Source organism: Moschus berezovskii, chromosome 14, assembly GCF_049115385.1.
Source record: "Moschus berezovskii isolate FMDL1 chromosome 14, NW_MosBer_1.0, whole genome shotgun sequence".
Lineage (NCBI taxonomy): Eukaryota > Metazoa > Chordata > Mammalia > Artiodactyla > Moschidae > Moschus > Moschus berezovskii.
In genome coordinates, this window is record NC_142473.1 from 48,166,037 (window position 1) to 48,172,698 (window position 6,662).

Below are 6,662 nucleotides of genomic sequence, written 5' to 3' on the forward strand. Positions count from 1 at the left end.
ATAGTTATTCGTGTACTCTCTTACACTTTTAACAAATGTATTAAATATTCAATTTTTTATGTCATTGCTAATGGAATTGTTTTCCTGGTTTTATTTGTAGATTATGTGCTAGTATATAGAAATATAGTTGATTTTTACATATTGATATTGTGTCCTGTGAGTTTGCTGAACTCACTTGCTGGTATTGGTAGGCTTTTTGTGGGTTCTTGTGTTCATCGTGCCTGGGATTCATTGAATATGTAGATTGTTTTTCCTCAAATTTGGAAAGTTTGGGGCCTTTGTTTCTACCCCTTTCTCCCTCTCTCCTCCTTCTGGGGCTCCCCTTACACATATGGTAGTCTCTGTTTATTTTCCTTCATCCTTTTCCCTTTCTTTTTCTTAAAATGGAATAATCTCTATTGATCTAATCTGAAAGGTCACTAATTCTTTTTTTGTGCAATCTCAAATCTGTTGTTGAGTCCCTTAATGAATTTTCTTTTCAGTTATTGTGCTTTTCAACTCTGGTATTTGTTTGTTTGTTTTGTTTTATAATCTCTTTTACTGATATTTACTATTGAGTTGTCATACTTTAAAAACTTGTTTTTTTTTTTTTTTTCAGTTCTTTGAGCATATTTATAACCGCTGCCTTGAAGTCTTTGTTTGCTAAGTCTAGTATTTAGGTCCCCTCAGAGCTAGTTTCTATTAAGTGTGTTCTCTTTCTGTATTTGGGCTTCCTTTTCCATTGTATTTGTATGTCTCATAATTTTTTGTTGAAAACTAAACATTTCAGATCAGGGGCCAACAAATTTTTTTCTGTGAAGGACCATACAGTAAATATTTTCAGCTTTGCAAGCTTTGTGGTCTCTGTTTTAACTTAACTCTGCTGTTGTAGTGGGAAAGCAGACATAGGCAATACGTAAATGAATGAGTGTCAATGTCTTCCCCCAAACCCTTTATGTCAAACAAACAGGCAATGGGCCATCACTGGGCCATGGGCTGTAATTTGCTGACCTCTGTTTTAGATAATATAGCAGCTCCTGATTTGGATCTGCTACTGTTTTTCTTATAATTCTTGTTTTTCTTTTTAAGCCTGACTTCCTAGGGATTTTCAGCTAATTGATGGGTAACAGGTTGTACTTAAATATCTTGAACCTAGTGTGAGCTTCCCTGGTGGCTCAGTGGTAAAGAATCCACCCGCTAGTGCAGAAGATGCAGGTTTGATTCCTGGGTTGGGAAGATCCCCTGGAGAAGGAAATGACAACCCCCTCCAGTATTCTTGCCCAGAAAATTCCATGGGGTAAGGAGCCTGGTGGGTTATAGTCCAAGGGGTCGCAAAGAGCTGGACATGACTTGAGCACACACACACACACACATTGTGGCTTTACCTTTGGCTGAGTATCTGTATATGACTTGGGGAACACATTTTAAGTTCAGTCAAGTCTGCTATAACTTTTATTTTCTGTATATGCAAGGCTTCCCATTTAGCCAGTGCATAGCCTTGGACTCACCTTTCAGACCTCTAGTTATATGTGAGAGTTTATCAAGGTCTACTACGACTGTGCCTGGATCTCACTCAAGTTTCTGGCTGGTCTGTTGCTTGCCCCAAAGAGTACTACTGCAGTCTCAGTCAGCTGTAGTATAAATTTTCCGTGATTGTTTACCACTTGTTTTCTAAGATCACTTGTTTCCAATAGTACTCTGGACATCAAATCAAGCCATCATCATCATCCTGTCCTTATAGAACCACCATGTTGGAGTTGGGGATAGGGAATTGGGACCAGCCTCTGATGCCCCAGATTCCTACTTTCCTTACAGAGTTTCGGTAGTTGTTGTTTTAATTAATGTCTTTCAATTTGCTGTGTACCTCTGGTTAATTTCTCCCCCCATATCTTGAGATAATTGTTTTGATAATTTTTTTGTGGCTTTTTGGATAGATGGTCTGTCTCTTCTCACTCATTCTGAGAGTGTTCCCAGTGTGGAGTTTTCATGTCCTAAAAACTGACATAGTGTATATCTTCACAGACCCAGCTGCTTTTTAAATAATTATTGATCTTTCTGTTCCCTTCCAATTTTGTAGACCTCCTAACTTTTAAAAATATAACTTTTAACTCTCTCTTTTTAAAAAATTGAAGTATAGTTGATTTACAATGATGCATTAGTTTCAGGTGTACAGCAAAGTGGTTCAGTTATGTGTATACATATATATCTGTTTCTTTTCCCTTATAGGTTATTTAAAAAATACAGTATAGTTCCCTGTGCTTTACAGTAGGTCGTTGGTTATCTACTTTATATGTAATAGTGTGTTTATGTTAATCCTAAACCCTTAACTCTCAAGATTTACTTTTACATATTCTTTTTTTTATTTTATTTTATTTATTTATTTTTTAAATCAAATAATCCAATTTTATTTTTTTTTCAAGTTGAACAGACTAAATTTCTTTAAACAAACTTACTTATACTCCAGAGTCCTTTAAAAACTTAATAGCATTTATACATTGAAGGTATTTGATTTTCTTGTAACTAGCACTACAAATGCAACAAGCATTTGAAGCAACAAGCATTTGACCCAACAAGTAAAACTTTCTACAGTTCATAACTTTTATAAATAAAATAAATTAAATGTACAGTGAATAAGTTCTCTGAAATATTTCAATATTTCTGCAGGTTTAGTAACATCGTAAAATACATTTCAACTAAAATTCACAAATCTAAAAACCTGTTAGGCATTTTTAGGCGTTTTAAGTTGGAAATGAAGACCAATGTTACATCGTAATATGCCAATTACAAATAGTACTTCAAATAGCAAATACTACAGTTTGTCCCAAACTTTAAAAACTATTCATGAACTCAACACTGAACTATTGATGGCTATGAGAATTGTTTCCTAGCCTTTTTGAAAATTTCAACCCATTTACATTTAAGGTAATTATTGATAAGTACGATCCCGTAGCCATTTTCTTTATTGCTTTGGGTTCAAGTTTATACACTCTTTCTGTGTTTGCTGTCTATAGAAGATCCTTTAGGATTTGTTGGAGAGCTGGTTTGGTGATGCTGAATTCCCTCAGCTTTTGCTTGTCTGTAAAGCTTTTGATTTCTCCTTCATATTTGAATGAGATCCTTGCTGGGTATAGTAATCTGGGCTGTAGGGTATTTTCTTTCATCACTTTAAGTATGTCTTGCCACTCCCTTCTGGCCTGAAGAGTTTCTGTTGAAAGATCAGCTGTTATCCTTATGGGAATCCCCTTATGTGTTATTTGCTGCTTTTCCCTTGCTGCTTTTAATATTTGTTCTTTGTGTTTGATCTTTGTTAATTTGATTAATATGTGTCTTGGAGTATTTCGCCTTGGGTTTATCCTGTTGGGGACTCTCTGGGTTTCTTGGACTTGGGTGATTATTTCTTTCCCCATTTTAGGGAAGTTTTCAACTATTATCTCCTCAAATATTCTCTCACGGTCTTTCTTTTTGTCTTCTTCTTCTGGGACTCCTATGATTCGAATGTTGGAGCGTTTAACATTGTCCCAGAGGTCTCTAATATTGTCCTCATTTCTTTTAATTCGTTTTTCTTTTTTCCTCTCTGTTTCATTTATTTCTACAATTCTATCTTCTAGTTCGCTTATCCTGTCTTCTGCCTCTGTTATTCTACTGTTTGTTCCCTCCAGAGTGTTTCTGATCTCATCTATTGCATTATTCATTGTATATTGACTCTTTTTTATTTCTTCTAAGTCCTTATTAAATCTTTCTTCCATCTTCTCAATCCTTTTCTCCAGGTTATTTTATCTGTAACTCCATTTTGCTTTCAAGATTTTGAATCATTTTCACCATCAAAATTTGAAATTCTTTATCAGGTAAATTCCCTATATCTTCTTCTTTTGTTTGTGTTGGTGGGCAATTATCTTGTTCCTTTACTTGCTGGGTATTTCTCTGCCTCTTCATCTTGCTTATATTGCTTTGCTTGGGTTGGCCTTTCCCTCTTCTTGCAGTTTGTGGAGTTCTCTTTATTATGTAGTTCCTTCGCTGTGTGTGGGGTTGGACGAGTGATTGTCCGGGTTCCCTGGTTAGGGAAGCATGTGTCAGTGTTCTGGTGGGTGGAGCTGGATTTCTTCTCTCTCCTTTAGAAGACAACGGGCTGCTTTTCTGGGAGCCTGATGTCCTCTGCCAGTATTCAGAAGTTGTTTTGTGGACTTTACTCCGCGTTCAAATGTTCTTTTGATGAATTTGTGGGGGAGAAAGTGGTCTTGCCATCTTATCCCTCAGCCATCTTGTTCCTTCCTCCCCAGAACACTGGATTCTTATATTCCACTTGGTCGTGGAGTATCTCTTCCCAGCTGCTCCAGCAAGGCGCAGCCGCTGTACCTTAACTTGGACGAGGGGTATCTCCTCAAGGCCGCCCCTCCTGCTTTGAATGTGGATCAGCTCCTCTCGGCCCTCCGGTGCCCAAGCAGCCACCGCCTCCTGTGCGTGGTACAGCTCCTCTCGGCCACCGCCCTAACCCTGGGCGCGGGGTAGCTCCTCTCAGCCACGATTCTGCACGTGGTCGGTTGTGCCGGAGCCGGGCGTCTCCCGCGTCTGCGCCGCCGGAGCCGGGCGTCTCTACATATTCTTGAAGATGAAATTTATATTTATTTTTTTCATCAATATCTCTTTATTCAGTAGTCATTTATGAAGACTGTGTTTTGTGTTGATGTTTGGATTTATTTCCATTCCTGGAATCTCTAACAAGTGGAGTAGGAAACCAAACTTCTAGGGTTAGAAGTATACCAGTCCTGGAGAAAATTTTACTTTTATTTCCTGGTCTTTACTAAGTTTCCCTAATTATAATTACAGGTATACCCTATTTTAAGAAGTAGAAATAAATTAAAATTTTAAAGAAATAATAGGGTGATTATATAATTTAAAATATACTATTTACACTCAAATATTTATATCTTTCAGTTTTGTAACTCTTTTTTTCCAGTCATATACCATCCCATTCTTTTTTGTGAAGAGAACATAAAACAGTCTACACACAAAGTTTTGCTTTTCTTTTTCCCCATGAGATCCAATAGTAATTAAGGCAAAGATGTTTTGTTTGAGAAGGAAGAAGCAGACTGGGTGGATATTGGAAGTAATGGCTGGTGGCTGTGGAATATGGAGAAGGACCCATCGTTGCAGTGGCTCAAACTGCTATCTGAAGTGCCATAAATAGAGGATGAGGCAGGCAGGTAGAGAAATATGCCACATTTCATACTGCTTTGTTTCCTGGGCCAGGGAAATTTTGCTTTGCATTGTAAGATTGGGCATAAGATGAGTGGGGCAGAGGATGCTTTCAGTATGAGAAAATGCGACGAGAAGATGGGTGATGAGATTATAGCAACGTAGAACAGGTAGGCTGGTGGAGAGAGGAGGTACAGAAAGGTTGACTAGGCTGTACACAGGGTAGGAGTTTTCTCCAGCTGATATTAGGTGTTCTAAGTCAACACCTAGATCCTCATCATCCTTTTCTCAGTTTAAGAAAGTGAGGCGAGGTTGAAGGATTATTTTAGTAGATGTGATAGTAGGATTCTTGGATCAATTATCTAATACATAGTGGGGACACAAAGAAATGTACTAGAAAATATTTCAGACAAATAGGTTTTAGGTCTGACTAACTTAATCTTCAGCAATATGTGAAATGTGAACTTCCAGATGTTCAAGCAGGTTTTAGAAAAGGCAGAGGAACCAGAGATGAAATTGCCAACATCCGCTGGATCATGGAAAAAGCAAGAAAGTTCCAGAAAAACATCTATTTCTGCTTCATTGACTATGCCAAAGCCTTTGACTGTGTGGATCACAACAAACTATGGAAAATTCTGAAAGAGATGGGAATACCAGACCACCTGACCTGCCTCTTGAGAAACCTGTATGCAGGTCAGGAAGCAACAGTCAGAACTGGACATGGAACAACAGACTGGTTCCAAATAGGAAAAGGAGTACGTCAAGGCTGTATATTGTCACCTTGCTTATTTAACTTATATGCAGAGGACATCATGAGGGACGTTGGGCTGGAAGAAGCACAAGCTGGAATCAAGATTTCCAGGAGAAATATCAATAACCTCAGATATGCAGATGACACCACCCTTATGGCAGAAAGTGAAGAGGAACTCAAAAGCCTCTTGATGAAAGTGAAAGAGGAGAGTGAAAAGGTTGGCTTGAAGCTCAACATTCAGAAAACTAAGATCATGGCATCTGGTCCCATCACTTCATGGGAAGTAGATGGGGAAACGATGGAAACAGTGTCAGACTTTATTTTTTTGGGCTCCAAAATCACTGTGGATGCTGATTGCCGCCATGAAATTAAAAGACGTCTACTCCTTGGAAGGAAAGTTATGACCAGCCTAGATAGCATATTAAAAAGCAGAGACATTACTTTGCCAACAAAGGTCTGTCTAGTCAAGGCTATGGTTTTTCCAGTGGTCATGTGTGGATATGAGAGTTGGACTGTGAAGAAAGCTGATCGCCGAAGAATTGGTACTTTTGAACTGTGGTGTTGGAGAAGACTCTTGAGAGTCCCTTGGACTGAAAGGATATCCAACCAGTCCATTCTAAAGGAGATCAGTCCTGGGTGTTCATTGGAAGGACAGATGCTAAAGCTGAAGCGCCAATACTTTGGCCACCTCATGCGAAGAGCTGACTCACTGGAAAAGACTCTGATGCTGGGAGGAATT